This window comes from Varroa jacobsoni, unplaced genomic scaffold (genome assembly GCF_002532875.2).
Source record: "Varroa jacobsoni isolate VJ856 unplaced genomic scaffold, vjacob_1.0 contig00991, whole genome shotgun sequence".
NCBI classification, from domain to species: domain Eukaryota; kingdom Metazoa; phylum Arthropoda; class Arachnida; order Mesostigmata; family Varroidae; genus Varroa; species Varroa jacobsoni.
Window position 1 is genome coordinate 61,600 of NW_019214565.1, and position 17,530 is coordinate 79,129.

A 17,530-nucleotide genomic window follows, 5' to 3' on the forward strand; every position below is an offset into this window, starting at 1 on the left:
CAGGCTCTGTTAAATAACCTATACAGCGGGTAGAAACTTCGGGTCTGAGCGGCGCAGTGCCTTTAAACGCCTTTGAAACACCTCTAAATTCGAATGTTGAAAATAATATATTACTGAATATTATACTGGCACAGAAAATGTAAATCTGCTGGCTCAAATTTGGAAACGTTTTGCCCCGGTTAACTTGAAAATCACTATATTCAGAGTTTATTTTTGTTGTTTGCCACGTTCGTCTATATATACTATTAGCATACATTTTGTATAATGGTACAGGCATGTTTTTTAATACAGATTACTCTAATAGGCAACGACCTTAAGCTGACTTGTCCATTCGCTATTCAAAACCAACGCTAGCTGAGTATGCATGCGGAAAAATATCTATATACACCTGATACATATTAATAAGACAGCGTCATTGGCCAGAAGTATCCTGTATTAGCAACTTTTTTTTTCTTTTACATGCAGATATAAGGAATTGCTCTAATTTCTTTCACTTTAGTTTGCCATTCTGCTACCGAAGTGGAGCTCTGACAACTGAGTCGTTGCAGACATAATAGAAATCCACTATTGCTTTAAATTGTTACAACACCCAGTAATAAAGTCTGCTTTTCACCGACATGACCATAGCGCAATAGCCGTACTTGCTACGTGTGCTATTGCGCTAGCTTGGCTCGGTAAGTCATTAACACGTCTTTTTGTTTGTATCAATAATAAAATACTTCTTTACGATTAATATGTCCTCGAAATTTCAGCTGGTAGGACCAAAAGGAAACACTTATCAGCTAATAGTGCTGATGTACATGTAGCAACATTGCCTATTGGTGGTCCTTATCGAAATTATTTTACATCAGCAGGTTTTTCTTCCGCGTGTAGTAGAACATCTCGTTATTGAGCCTTGTTATTTCATTTAACCAGTGAAATTCGCAAGTAATTTACTCATTATTCTTTAGAGTTACATAACGACTAACGAAAACTGTATAAGTAACTTTAGTTAGCTTTACTAGCGAGTTGTAGGCATCAACAACGACTCCTTCATCCTCAAGTCTTTCCTAAAATGCAAGGCTGTAAATTTACTTGGCTATCCTCAAGTGACTTTCCTAGGACTATGAGTATATCGGGGTAAGACATAAGCAAAGGTGGCCATACATTCCATCTTTGAAACTGTAGGAATCGAAATTGGCCAACGAAACGAAGATAGTTATTCGCAGTCCATTTGTGTATTCCGTGTATAAGAATTCACGCTTGAACTTTGTTTCAAAGATAAGGTCACGAGACCTTATCGTTAACTCGGCGAAATATATAGAAATTATCTCCTAGCGGCTGGTGGTGATAGACAAGGTCTACGCGTAAAAACGCACGCCGCCATTTCGACTGCTGAATTGCTTTCAAATAGACAAAATTTTCTACTTTCCTATTTGCCGCAATCTTTGATTGGAGAGTTATACAAGGAAAACTATCTGACTGATAGAAAATATCGCAGTACTGAGTTACACTCAGCTAGCCATATGTCAACCATTATTTGTCTAAACAAAAAGACCTTGCTTTCAAATAGTTAGATACATTTTCGGGATTTGTTGCACATTAGATCTAAATATTTATCATAGGCGAAACCATCTCTGTGTTACATGTTTTTAATAGCTACATTGAACATTTTCGAAAATGTTCCAGCCTTTTGAGTTATACTCCGGGAGCTTTGACGAATCACATAGTTGCAATGCTACAGTTGGTTTGAGCAAATTTCTATTCAAAAGGCCACAAGTTCTATTCTACAATCAAGAACAAATGTAAATCCAACAATGGAAGCCCTAGTACATACAATATTTGCAAATCCCCATTAACAATGCTATGTACATATGGCATAGAGAATGCCGTCTCGCAGTCTCTCTCTCTTTGCGAGCTCCTCACCTGTAACAATGAACTATGCAAGCGCGCTAACTTTGAGAAAAATGTCCGATACACATTCAGGGCATAGAGAAACGATGGGTAGCTGTAACAGCAAGAGCCCATTTCAACGATGGGGGTTGTTTGAGTCCGACCACGACATTGAAGCAGAAACTCAATAATAGGCTGTGGTACTAGTAACGCTGTCGTTTCGGTAGGACTGCAGCTGCTGCTGGTTTTTCCGAAAGCGAATAATGGAACGACAGCCACCTTACAGAGCTTTTTGGTAGCAGCAGTAGGACCTTGTGCCTAGTCAGCCAGCGTCAATGCGCTAGCCCCTCTTTAGGCTTAACGTCGCCGTCTTCCCATTCAAAAGCCGGCCATTCCCTGCGGCGCAAGAGAAGTCAACATAGCGTCTCGTTGCTTAAAGATATAATATCGTTCTCGCCGTCAGAGGAAAGGAGGAGGCAGACATTTTCTGCGCATTTTTTGGAAATGCTGTACTACTAGGATTTTGTGACGACAATGACGATTCTGAGCGCCATAAACGAAGCGAAGGTGGCGACAGACCTCGAGTCACCTAACTCCTGAGCAGGCATGTACTTACGAAGAATGACAGACAAGAAAACAGCATAACCACATAAAGAGTTTCTTAAAAACCACACCAACTTGAATCCAATCGCTTGCTGACCGTATCCCTCGTAGATGCTCTATGTTTCCAAAGGCCGAAGCCGATAATGTGTGAGGTACGAAATTAAGCTATCAGTTGAATAAAGGGTTAGCCTCTATCGTCATGAAATGATGTGGGATCATGTGAACATTGTTCTTTCTGCTTCTGCCCTTTTCCGTTTGTTCTTTCGAAGTAACTTCTAATTCAATGGTGAAAGAAATGTCTTAACCATGCGGAAACCGCGGTGGTGTAGTTAAGTCATCGAGTACGGCGGTACAATGAGGCCCATGTCATTGTGGGCTCCATACAAGTTCGAGTACTCGCGCAGCCTAAACGCTATTCGAGAAAGACAAGCAAACAGTGACAAGAAAGAAAGGAAGGAAAGACGTCCTGCTTCAACGCACGCTATTTTCTTCTCTAACCTCACACTAAATTTATCATTGTTGATAAGACCTAATGGCTTCCCTATCAGTTTCTAGCCATTCCAAATTTTCTACCCTGACTCGTTCGAAATCATTCTCCGTTGAAGGGTTCATCTGTTCTCTATTTAGCAACGGCATTGATTGTGTTGGTTAGAAGCGAGCAGTTGGGATTGAAAGGCTCTCCAACGCAAGAACGATAGACAAGGACTCAGGTGGGAACAGCTAGACATGAACATCATCTATCCCTGCGCATCAAAGTACGCTGATCATATTATTCTGCCCTTCGTTGTGCTATTGCTAAAATAACCCTTCGATAATAAGAAGCATTTTCCAAAGCACTTTCTAAAACCGTCGCCTTTAGCCATGCTAATTACTGCTTGGGGTTTGCAATTGACTGCATACCATCACTAGTGCCTTCATTCAACGCACGTCGTTAATCTAGCATGTACCATAAGTTAAAAGTAAATTATATTTTTATCCTTTTTTAGATAGTGTTTCTGTATTATCGTTTGCAAGCCGAATAGTTATGAGCATGTCTCATATAGTAACTTCATGACGGTGGTTAAGATCAACATCGTTGTTCCCACTAACCTGCAAGGAATCGGCGTTCTGATGACACTCGAACTTTACACAAGACGAGCTTGTATATCTGTATATAGGTCCTTTATAAACAGGCTGTTTGTTTTGTTAATGCGCTAAACTGGTGAAGTAATTTAATGAAGGACATAGTCTGTGTGCAAGTTGTTTTGATAAATCATTTACAATAGAAAAAATATTCACAGAGCACTATCAAATACAACAACACACTAGAATTCTGGGCTATGCCCTCTAACCGCTAAAATGGTCTTTGTACCTAGTAGTTTAAACCTTAAAACTTTTAATACACCAGGGTGCCATGAACTACATACTGAACTATATAATTCTTAAACATAGATAGTTGTTTGGGTTCAACTGATACTGAGTGAAACATGCCTTGGACTGTGGACTGAATTTACTCCTGGTGTGAGGATTGCCGTTTTGCATTCAGGTTTCCGAACAAACACTGCAAATTCGCGTAAGCTAGATACTCACATTAAATATTCATTAGCTGTCAACGGATTTCAATTCTAGCTTCTCTTTATTTCATTAAAAAATCCTTAAGATAAATTCATAAATCATGCAACTTAGTCGCCGCTCCACAACAACTTAATTTCCACTGATCAAAGCCTTTCCTTTTAGGGAGCACGTGCAACTGACATTATCGGCTAAGATAAACCTTTTCAATGGCCTACAACCTTCTTACTTTTAATTAATGTTAAATAGTTTTTCAAAAATGACCTAGATGTTTGGTTTATATGCAGTCAGTAGATCAAAGATGGCCATAAATTATCTATGCAACTTCTGTTACTTTGCTCTTTTAGTTTTGGATATTTCACACGCTAACATACTTTTCCAATACTATGAAGCTTTTTCTTCCAAAGAACAAAAATAAGATATGCATGATAACGTATGACGTGCTATACAGGTCCCTTATGCCTGTCGTCATGTAGATAATAAAAACCTTATACATTCTTGCCAGTACGGGGTAAAGACAATCAATCAAGAACAATAATCAAAAAAGTCTAATGTCAAAGAGAAGATAGGCGCTCGATCTAGTGTACTGGTAGAAAAGATTGTTCCCAGCGAAAGAGTGTTCCCAAAACTTGTTCCCAGCGATTCGTACATTAGGGCTTCCGTTCTTAACAGAATACAGAATTATGTCCTTTTTGTTCGTTTTGGAAAAAAATGTTAGAAAAAAGTTAACATAGCCCCGACACGTCTGGAACTAAACTACATCGAATTGTCTCGTCACTTACGTCACACCGAAAATTAAATAGCCTATTCCCTTCTGAGGGGCGGGTAGATATAAATTTTTACAAAACCGCGAGGCAGCTTTTGATTAAAATTTATTGATAATGAAGTGGGCGATAAAATTCAAGTATATCGAAATTTAACAAAATAGTAAAACTTCAGATTAAAATTAATCCAGGAAGGCATGACTTTGATAGCGGTGTCTAACGACTTGGCATTGGAATGGTCATGACTCATAATGTATGCATCTTTCGGTTTATAGAATATAATTGTACGTATTTTGTAATACACCAAATATCACTGAAATTCAGCCTATTTTCCTGTTTAAAATAGGGAGTAATTTTATTTCAGCTAATTAAATAATAGAGTTTCTAACATATATACACATCACTGCAATTGGTAACATATCGATGAGTTCAATAATATAAATATACATGGAATCAATCGGTATGATAGATTGGATCACGCTAAGGAGTTCATTTCAAAACTCTCGTTTATTTCGCTAAACAATAACTTCCAATTTGTAACGTGCAGCACGTCGGAAAGCACCTAAAGTTACTCTTACACGTAAAAAGCTGCGTACTTGGAAAATTCAGTTCTAGACAATTTCAGGTGCTCTTAACAGGTTAAATAAACAAACTATGACCATAAGGTTAGAAGCTTTCTGTTATAAAATTCGTACCTGTACCTTCACTTTGATCTCTTAACCAACTGCCAAACACCTAAAAAGGTAATAACATTAACAATACAATAAATGAGGCGTTTCATTCGTTATTTATTAGACATCGGCAGCACCGATTGTTACACTTACTGATCATAGATTGGATCTGGGTATCCACAATTAACCAATCTATCTATAATTATTAAGTTAAGAACTAGACGCTTATTGGTCACTGCCTCTATTATTATACAAAAATACGATGATTTGATGACTGGAGGTCTATTGTCGTGACAAGCCTATGATGCACGAAAAAACATTGAGTGTGTTGATTAGGACTTGAGGTAACAATCAAAAGATGCACCAGATTGCTGAACGCACCCGTTTCAGTGATCTGTCGTGCCGTCGGCTCGACATTATCACATATAAGCCTCTGTATTGTACATTTAGTGGTACTAAATTTGAATCACAATTGATGATTGATTATACTTCTAAGCAATCTTTGTGATTTCTAATTTCGTAATTTGTGTTTAGAGCTTACACACTTGTTATTCATTACAGGCCTTATAGAACATAATAGAGGCTGAACACGAACTTTAGGAAATTCTTGAGGCTTGCAAAGTATAGCGCCCAATTTCATTTCGTAAATCCTGCTCAAGATTATAGAATCCAAAATTAAATTCCATTTTGCAGAGAAAGAGCACGTAGTGCACCCTATTAAAGGCCATAGAAAGAAACCCTTTTTTTTCGGACTGTGGACTCTATTGACTGTACTAAAGTACATTGGCCCCAACTCATGTCTCAACCTAACCAGAAACGACTTGAAGTTGATTTATTATTCTCTAGAAACAGTATACACTATATTATGCCGTTATTGTTCCACCTTTTCAGGATGCTGCGATATATGGACTAATAATAATTCAATTGATTGCACTACTGTTAAAGACCGTTGATCTTAGTATAACGAGACCTATATAGTTGGAGTTTTACGTACGATATCGCCGTTACGTATTCCGTCAAGAGGCTGGCTCCCAGCACGGGTTCAAACCTAGACCACAACATATTACTAAGCTACTAGACGCACCCGCGGAGCCTAGCCTGTACCTGGCTTAAGCCGTCGATTCAACTTATTTGCTTTTATGATATTACACTAGTCGCTTGTAGTTACCCGTAACTGTGCTTATTTTAACATAAACTAATCTGATTGATGTTATACCTAGTTGAACAAATTATAGTTCAATGAAAAATACACAACCTTACAATTCTTCGGTTGCAGTTCTCTTGCAGCGATTCCTTTACCCCGTTGCAGATACCCCGTTACAGTACTATGATTTCTCTGCTTCAGTCAAACTGTTCCCAACGTCTACCTACTACGTCGCAGTTACTCTCTTCCACAAATTACGTTTTTCCATTACTCCAGCAGTCTTGTTGCCGAGCTGCAATTATCTTATAAGCCTGTTTAGTGTCATATTAGACCCGTGACGAAGGCTACCGCTCGAGTTCAGACCGACGTCTTTACAGACCGTACGGTTGAATTATTTTTAAGATTCTGTTGTGTAATATTTGTCATCCCGTTAGAGTTTTCCGGTTCCAGACTTTCTCGATTCACTTATTCTATTACCCTGTTTCAGTAATTGGTTGTTATTGCTGAAATAACTGCCTCGGTAAGCTCGTTAATATGTTGCAATTAGTTCGTTTACGCGCCGCGTGTATACCTCTGCTTGAAGAAATAACCGAGTCTGACTTCAAAATGGCCAATAAAAATCCAAGGAAATTTCACTCTATCTGTGCGTGCGAAGTTAACCCTTCACCGTGCAGATTGCTCCTATACGAGGCGTCCTTTAGCCTTTACAATTACTCTAGCTGTCCTGCTACAATCAATCTTACCGCCCAGAAAAGGCATCACGCTTCATAGGGAAAAAAACATCTTCAAATAATATTCACACGGTAAAAGAATATGATTTATATGTCGGGAGTATGATTTATGTTTCATATATTACAAAAATTATCATTTTACCGCTTAAAAAACTGTAACCATTTTGTAGATCTTGAATTTTATAATCAAAGAAATTGCCCTCTTAAAAATATATTAACACGATCAAAAATGTGTGTTAAGATATTTCGTATCTTATAAAGTGATTACGAAGTATTCTAGCAAAAATCATTATTCGAGAGAAAAATCACATGAAACGTGTAAAAAAACTCTTCAACCTATAGTGATCCTTTCGCCTCAGCAATTGTCGAGTCAGTCGCTCAAAAACTGCCAACTTGTCCAAATTTGCATTACCGAAAAAACAATGGTTCATTGAAGTACATATATATGTATATACTAGACTCCGAATTACAAAGTATCTCTGGAAAGGATAGCATCATGGGGCTATACTAGCGGTTCCTCAAGTTCTTACCTAACCATAAAGAGCTTCGTCTGGTTATGATATGTTAGCGTCGACCTTCTCTCACAAAATTCAGGTGAAGCGTTTAATGTTTTAGAGACTTGCCAAATTTAAACCCCATGACGGCTCCACTAAACTAGTTTCATTAAGTCATTTTGTGGACATTTTGATACTGATTTACAGCGACGAAATATTACTGCCAAAGTCGATCTATGGATATATCCTAGTTAGGTTGGTTATCGTTGTATTCTCCGGTTGCAGTCAAGGACAGAGGATGTAGGAGGGCAAGACCACAAAAGATTAGCCCTGAGGGACAAGTAGGGCTGCAGTCTGGCTTCCAACCTGAGCATCTGAGAAATATTTGTTCCTGCAGTCGACCATCCACTTGTGCAGCTTCGTTTGATTAACTCCAATGTTACCCCCCATACCGAAAGTCTCTCAAATATTCAAACTGTTTCTTATTGCGCCGAATACAGTTACTACTTAAGAGATTTCAGTCTTTGTACTTAAAGTCAAAGAGCTGTATTGTGAACTTCAAGTGACTGTAATCGTATTGGCAAACATGATTTGGCTGTCGGGAACGCCCGTTATTGTAGGTAATCATAGTTTTTTAAACAAAATATCTGGAGATAAATTAGATGTAGTCCCCTTTTATAAAACAAGTTTTTTCTTTTTTAACTAAACGCAAAAAACATTGCCAGGGAAACATGTATTCTGTAACCAGCTGAAAATATAGATGTTTTTTCGCTAGACCTATGCACCACTTTGTATTTCTTCCTTTGCCCTTTCCCGGATCAGATTGAAGAGCAGAAACAGATGCTATTGTCTTCATAATTTCAGATTTAGTTCAGTCGAGTTAAAATTAACAATTTAGAAAAATTTGTCTCTACCATTAAACATTGCTAGGATATTTCGCCTTTGACATCGATGCTGTGTGATCAATGTGCGTACGCGAAGCACTATCACAGCTCTTCGAGCTTGACTGTCTGTGGCTGAACTGTGACAACACTTACTTAAGACAGTTCGTAAAGTTAATTTCGAAAAGGGATTCGTCGAACAGCAGCTGTATTAGAATTTTAATGATAAACCAGGCGGATGCGTATTTTGTCTGTTTCATCTAAGCTCTTCCAGTAACTGCTTTTCCTTAGAAATCCTTAAAAGTATCTACAGCTTTTCACTGTTCATTGCTGACCCCAATAACGTCGACTTCATACAAATTTGAATATCTAATATTTTAGGTACCCCTTCTATCAGCGCAACCTCCTTTGGCGGCTGGCTCCGTTGACGAGAGCAGTAAAGCAAGCCGGTCTCAATAGCCATTAGGCCAATCCGACCTAGGAAAAGCTTTACTTAAGTATTTTATCGTACTATTGTGACAGTGTATTTTTTCTGCAAATTTCATGCGTGAGCAAGGATTACAGGGCAACGTGCCCGTCCATTGGAAAAAAAGAAAATCTTTATAGTTCCTAATTACCCTTCCACGGTAGGTCTCGGTACCACTGTTTAACATTGCTTCAAGGACATGTCGGCGTAGAAGGTTCAATCTATAATGACTATGTTAGTCATTGCCTTTCTTATTGCTATGTGAAGTTAATGGTAGATTAAAGCGCGCCTAAGCTGAGATCGCAATCAAGATAATCTCTATGTTATCCTGGTTAGTATATACACATATTACAAACTGCGGAATTTTGCCAAGACAATCTACCAGACAAGCATATCGCAGATGCAATAGGACAACCCCATCTAAGCCTAGTTCGGTACTATGCATCGACTCACTAGTTGAATACTAGATAAAACATAGCATACTAGCTTTCTTCATTCACACAAATCGTGTGGTATTTATGTGTTGTTTATTATACCAACAGGACGCTCCAGTCGGCTTTCCGAAGTTAGTTTTTCATTTCAATGAGTTACAACCGTCAAAAGAGCTCTCTTATGTTTTAGTTCTTTTATACACCAACATTTAACCTGGCGCGATATATAAAATATGCACGTATGCATATAATAACACGTTGCCACACTAATGGCAAAAAATCATAATAACAACAACAACAACAATAATAATAATAAACCTCATCTTCGTCATCATCAATGACACATACAAAATGGAGATAGTCACAAGTTTATTTTTTATATTCCAATGATTGTATAAGCTATTGTAAATGCATTTCACTACAAGCTATATCTACGTAACTATAACGCAGTCGCAAAGATTCCGAGGACCCCTCCATGTTTTATGCATTTAGGACAATGCGGAGGCCGCGTGTACTCAACGTACTGAGAGCGCTCGCAATGGTCGGAATCAAGCCAACCCTCCAATATACTCGCATAGCTTGGCTCTTGAGGAATATCAGGCGACGAAGTGCCGCGTTAAACATTAGAGTTATATTCATTGCATTAAACGTTTAGTGTCCGACGAATGCAAAAGCTCGACCTTACTTACAGGCCAACGAGCTTAGCCCCCTTGTTCAGCCGGCCAAACAGTATCACTATGCCCTTCGTCGCACGACCAGACTTGCCACAGGCTGGCTTGTGGACATAAAAAGTTCAGAGTTGCTTACATATATTCATGATCTTCCCTTTTTCGCCCCTATTATTCCCCATCTCCTATTTCGTACAGAAAGTAAAACCACTGTTAAGTACTACGACTGTGCAGGACATGACAAACTGGTTAGATCTGCTGCAGTGAGTTATAAATGAAAGCAGCGGCAAAAGCCGTAATGTTAGTTACGAGATCACCCAGTATAGCGATATCCTAATACTGTTAAAAAGGGCACATAAAGAAAGTGGTTTTGTTGATCCTCTGTGCTAAGCATACGTGTTTCAATATATATATATATAAATTTTTGACGGACCTGTGTGGTCGGTGTCGGCCGTGTGCAGACTGCAGCACATCATTCATCAGCTGTATACTTCGCTCCGGCACATCTGCTAGCCTTGTCTTAGACATCCAGATATAATGTTATGGACAGTAAAGCTATTTATATTTCATTAGCTAGCCTTATATAAAATTCACTTCGTATACTTGACACATGAGAGAGAAAAAGACAAACAGTTTTTAAACATGAAGATCACTTAACTATTAACCATAACTTTTTCCATGGTACCATTTTCATCTATATACAGAATACGTCTGAAAAGCATCTTCAAATGGAAATTTAGGTGGTCGTGCAGATGTAGCCCTTTTTCTGAATGAGGTAAGATTTGAAGAGTGGCATAGAGAATAAGCTTGAAAATTTTTCTATATGGAAGCTTCGACCGACTATGAAACGTAAATCTGATTACGCCGTTTCTGGATAGAGACGTATTTTTTGACGTACAGAAGGCTCTCTTGCAGGTCTCGTTTATTCGTCTAAGTTGCTCAGCGAGCATTCCACGAACAAAAGTGATGCACGAAGTCTTGCCGTCGGTCCAATCTGGCGTTTATAAACTTAAACAAACCGTGCTTTCAAAACCGCTCAGGCAGTAAACCAGGTATCCCTGGAAAAGATCATGGTTTACCTTGAAATATTGATTACATAGCATATATTACGAATCGTGTATATCATTCCTCGAAAAGTTTCCCACCTTACCAAGCGAATCGCAAAAACCAATCAACTTGCCGAAATTAACACTACGTTCTATAGATGGATAATAGTAAACTCTTTTTTGTGGAAGAAAAATATTCGAGCCAGGATAACACAGGCAACCTAGAAAAAAAGAGTTTATTCCGGCCACTCCACAAGGTAGATTTGGGCTTGACCACGTAAACTTCTAGTAATATATTCATATACGTGATAAATCACCTATGTCAGGGTTGTTTTTAAAGCTTTGTATTATCTAGACTATATCTGATTGGAGATGTTTCAAAGTGTTTTTTATATGTCGTAGAAGTGTCACGTCTGACGGTCATGGACATCCAATATAACCGCCATGAACTGCGGATACTAATTTTATACGGGTCTAAATCAAATGATTTCGTTGCAATAGCACGAGTGCGTAAGTCGACATTGTTGTGTCAAACGCTTTATACACAATAATTTAACAATCTAACTATTTTGTCGACCATTTTGTGTTTGTCTTAAAACATGCCTGTGTTCCCAAGTATCCTAATCGGCTTGTATAAATCAGCGCATCAATTTCTTAGAAACGTACCGTTCTCTTTCGGACATAGCTATGCTCGATTACGCAATATTTCATAGAACATGTAGATGAACGTCTTTACGTTTGTGTATCTGGAAGAAGTATGATGGCGTGAGGTCTCGCTGGATGACCTGTAATACGCACATCTTTTGGACTGCTGCACATGTATTGATCGTTTCTGCGGTTCACTGTATCATACAGGATAAAACACTTCCGTCAAACAAAACCTTCACTCTTCAATGAATTGAGCACCAGTCAACATTGGTCAAATATTTTGATTCCATTGCCCTCAAAGATATTCCGTCTAACTTTTGTGACATATGACGCGTACCTGAAGTCATAACATGGTCAGATTACTTATATCTTGATATCTTCACTGACGCTTCGGGTAAAATAGAGGGAAAATTATAAATGCACTTTTGAATGGCAGCGATGGAATTCCCACGGTTTTTTTGCGGCGAACTTTTCGCTATGCCATGATCGAGCCTGCTTATGCTTGTTCTACAGCAGGATGCTTATGTACGACGTGGTATATTGTTGATTTTAAGGCGATAATCCGTTGCATAGAGATTGAATAATGGCTAATCTTTGCTCGAACGAGACTCTCTGGTTTGCCATGACAAGTTTGTTGTTGATGAAAAAAGCTAGGTTTCGTCTGGTGCTAGGAATAGTGCCAGTATGGACGCATGCCCATAATGGCAAACGGTCCGCCAAAGTAAGTTCCAATTTAGATATCGTACCCTGTATAGCAGAACAAATGTATAAATATATGATAACAATAAGTGTATTTTCGGTTACGGCCGACTATGAATATAGCACACGTTTTAACCGAGAGGTCAACCGCCGGTCCTGAACGGTAAAATCCCGTTATTGGTGCAATGTGTATATTATATATAGAAAGAAGAAACATGGTTGAACAAGAAAGTATTTACTGAAGAATATCCTTCCTTGCCCTAAAACTCAGGACGATTTTTTTTAATATTATAAAAATTCCGGGATACAAAAAAGTTCTATTTGTATATTTGCTCACTCTATTAATATATACAATGTAGATCGTCGTATTACACGATTAGGTAAAGGAAAAAGAGAAATGAGAAGGGAAAAAGGGGCTAAAATTACTGTCAAACCAAGAGTTAGAACGAATTGCAGATAACATTGACAACAGAATACAATAACGAAGACAAGCGCCTCTATGACCAGAAAAGTCAGTCGGTGTGGTAAGGCCCTGTTCTGACCCAGAGGGCTTAAGAATTCGGAAGCCAACGCAAAAGATCACGGCCAGGAAAAACGATGACGAAGAAATCGGAAAGCGGACGGACGGAAAGGAAAGAACGAGATCTGGTTAATAACAGCAGTATTAGGAATAGGCAAAGGATGGATGATTGTCGTATGTTTGTTGCTGTTGTTGTCTGGTAAAGTCGGCGCTGTTGTCGATGATAGTACATCTGTAGTTCTTGCTGCTGCTGCTGCTGCTGTAGTTGTTGTTATTGTTGCTTCTATAGCTGCTACCAGTGCTACTGTTATTCATTCAATCTGTTTTTCTTTGTTGTCGATTCGGCATGGCCTCCCGATTCACCGGCCCATTAGATGTGCGCTCTTTCGCTGCGAAGAAGCTTCCGCTTCGTTCCTTATTTGTTTCCTCTCGGCTCGTCTTGCTTGCAATTAGAGATAGTCGTGGAAGACAAAAGCGAAACACGAAGCTAAAAAGAAAGAAAGGCATAGAATGATCGGTTTGCGAGCGGGGAAACAAGCAGATGAGAGTGGAAAGGGAAGGACTGTCTGGAAAGTTCAGGTGATCACGCCACTGGATAGTGATCTGGCTTCGGATCGTTGACTTCGTTCAAAGTAACTGAGCAAGTAGGTAATGGCGGGTTGTTGTACGCAGTATTGCTACAGGGAGAAGAGTAAAATCGTTTTTCGACTAATTAATGTAATAACAACGATACACTGCTTCTACTGGTAGTGCTGGCTTTGTGACTCGTAAATGTTCACTGACGAAGCTTGTTACCTCATCTGTTCACGGTTACGTGAAGATGTTGTTTTTGTGTCCGGCTCATTTCGTGGGCTTATCCGAGCAAATGCTTCTGTATACTCTACTGTATAAGTGACCAACGTATACAACAACGGACTGCTTATTCATACCTCGTGGTCAGTGGTTACGCCTTATTCCATAATAACTTATTTGACCGTCGTGTAGCCAGTAGCCGAGGGCCCGTGAGGTCGCTGCGAATTGGGACTAGTCGTTCTTTGGTATGTGTAACTAGCGGCATAATTTTTGCTCCAGCTTAAACTCCAGCTTTGTTCATGTAGGCCGCATTACGCCACTGCAACACCTGGGTTCAATAGCTCAACAATTCTTTTATGTTTAACTAAACTATGGTATTACCCCCTTAGACAAACCGATGGCTAATGAAAAACACTATGGCAGCTGATTCGCAGGACAAATAAATACGTTACAGCCAATGCTTTCAAGACAAGTATTCCGCCTGTTCCAGGTGCCTCCTAGCGGAACTCAACTGAGCCCGCAGGAAACGATGCCACTTAGCCTTCTACTAATTATGCTTCGACACTTTATGTATTTAATAATAATTCTCGATTATCGAAAATATCTCTCGATTCATTCAACTGCGTATTATATTTACAATCACAAAGTATTTATCGGTAATCCGTTAATTTTATTGCAGTAAATTTATGACATCGGTATAGCCAAACCATGAAATTTCGCGTCCGAGTGTCACTCGAAATTCGGTATGCGGGAAACATTTTAGGACCAGCTTTTTCTTATCCGAAGCTGACGCTTTACACTGTCTACAGTAGCTAGGACACTTTAAGGGTCCGCAGAGGATTTTTGTGTGCCTATGTTAAAGGTTCACGGCAAAAACATTTAAAATGTTTCAAAACAGAGAGCATGGGACCAACTGCAATTTTCCTGCAACAAGAACATCTTTACGGCCCATGTAAGAGACAGTCGGAGAAACGACAGTTCCCTCATCTACTAGCTAAAAGATTTTTCAGTATGGTCAGGACTAAATCTTTCTATGGTAATGGCGAACTAGTAAGGGTAATCTCACACCTTGTTCCTAAAACACGAAGCTGCAAATTGTTACTAAACACCAAATTATACCCTCCAAAGCTAGTTTTCTAAAAATTTGTGTCTTCACCGAGCTAAATGTTTTCTATCAGCCTAATAGCATAAAATTAGATTCATTATAAATCACGTATCCAGGATATAGTGCACGAGCCTCAGACCGCTAACATCGCCACTCAGATGTCTCTAAAATTTATAGGGCGAATTAAAAAGACAACAAAATGAAAAAGTTACGCAAACGAGTAGCAGTTATATCGAATTGTCACAATTGCTGATGACTCAAGCCGGTGTTAACGGCCAGATTTTGCAGGTCAGATAAAAGGGCACATACGAAACCTACGTAGCTACCTGGCCAAGTGCGCACACCTCGCAGCCTCCGTAGTAATAGCCTACGTTTCAAAGGGCTTTCACAATGCATATTAAAAAACACGTCATTTTTGAGTTAAAATATATGATTATAAGAATTTTGATGTTGACTGTTTTGGATTTAGCTGCCCCACCTTATATAGACTTAACATACGTCTTGCGGAACTCAACAAAGTCTCACAATTAGATCTAACTAGGCTTAAAGGCTCGACACATCGTATCAATGCATACAGACGCGTACTCATATAGATTCCTCAAGAATAGGAGAGGACGAAACGTAATTGTACATTTTACATAGAAAAAGGCTGACGGTAGAAACAAAAAAACTTTTTTTTCTTCAAAGTGAATCCTGCATTTCGCTTAGAATGTAACAATATATAGATATGTAGCTTTTTCATATGAATATGTGACAAACTTATCTTCTACTCGTCGAGTCCTAGTTGGCCGACTATTTGCCTGCCTCATTTTGGCTTGAGTTGATCTTGAATTTTTGAATTGAACATAAAGGTATCGTTCTAAGTAGACCAACGCTTGGTAGCCTGTCTTGACCTGGGCCAGCAAGTACAACACGAGATGCACTCTATGGCGTTTTTTTTATAGCATTTCGAAAATGACAACATTACAACGAGTGCTGCAACAGCAGCAATGGCGGCAACACCAATGTCCTTCTGTTTATCCGGCTGTCAACTCGAAGGGCGGCGCCGACAATGACTAAAGAATCACAAGCTGACTCGTTTGTTTCAAGCGCTTGTCCTACGCACTCGCAGTAATAACAAGGCATAGAATGAAAGAGACATAGTGAAAGGAGAAAGGAAGCAGGACGAAGTTGGGCCGCAGAGGTTGTTCCTGAATTGCCGCGACGCAGGCTCACTCGCGTGTAAGCAATACCTTCCTTCGACTAGACCTACTGCTCTACAACTAGCCGCTTGAGCAATTCGCCTTCAACTGAGACTGCTGCTTCTACTGCTAAAGTCGAAGCGTATCGCTGTCGAAATTGGCCGCGGGCAGCGGTACGAATGAATACCCAAAGTAGTAGTGGTCGTTGTCGTGCCCAGGCGACTGAGCCGACGGCGATAGCGGCACGAAAACTGAAAGATGAAGCAAGTGGCCAAGAAACTAGCCAGACGCTATACGTTACATATATGTCCAGGAACGAAAAACAGGTTCTTGTACTAGGAGCAATTGTCGCAAAAGCGTATGTGATTGTGGTGCACGCTGGTGCAACTGCCGTTTAGGATGAAACGCACTCACAGGGGCACTGTTTATGTATGCCTTCATTTACGACGGTCCGTTTTGTATCCGTATGAAAGGGAGAGAGGATTTAGAGTGGGCAGGATCAGCAGCCTGACTACGTTGTACGTACATAATGTGATGTTTGGTAAATGGAATCTCACAGCGGGAACTAATCGGAGGCCTCGTTGTCGATGTTTTTCCTGCGTTTACTAGTTCATCTTTTTAGGTCCTTATATATCTTTCTGTCTCGTAGACGAAATGGAAACCAATATATTGTGTTATAGATTCATCGGTTGTGCTGTTCAGTATCGTGGGTCGATTTATTCCATTGTTAAATACACCAGAATTGAGAGAATTGTGTAGTGAGCTATAAAACGCGTCTTTATATAGATGTTCGTTGGTAATATACCCTATATCTTATTTGTGCTCCCCTTTATGGATGGGTGTATCCGCTGGAAGTCTCACTTCGTACGAGTTGATGTTTCGAACGCCACGTACGTTGTTATATTGCAACGATCATAGGGGCAAGATACAGTATTTTTCGATTACGCTTTTAAACTTGATCAAGTATTTTCCTATCCTCACGAGCGCTATGAAAACATTACCAGTTAATCATGGCTACTTGACGGGACAGCACCGGCAACTAGCGTAAACGTTGGAAAAACGCTTTGTTGATTAGGAGTTGTCAACGGACGTTGTTGGTCCCATCTCAGGTTGAAAAATCTAAAATTGCTGGTAAAACTAGATAATACGTTTATTACAGTCTTGGGTGTAAACTTCTAACTCAAAAGCTCTGAACGCCATCTAGCAGATAGAAACGCTTGAAGATGGCCGGAAGTTGAGTCTAACTTATGGATGCTCTTTTAT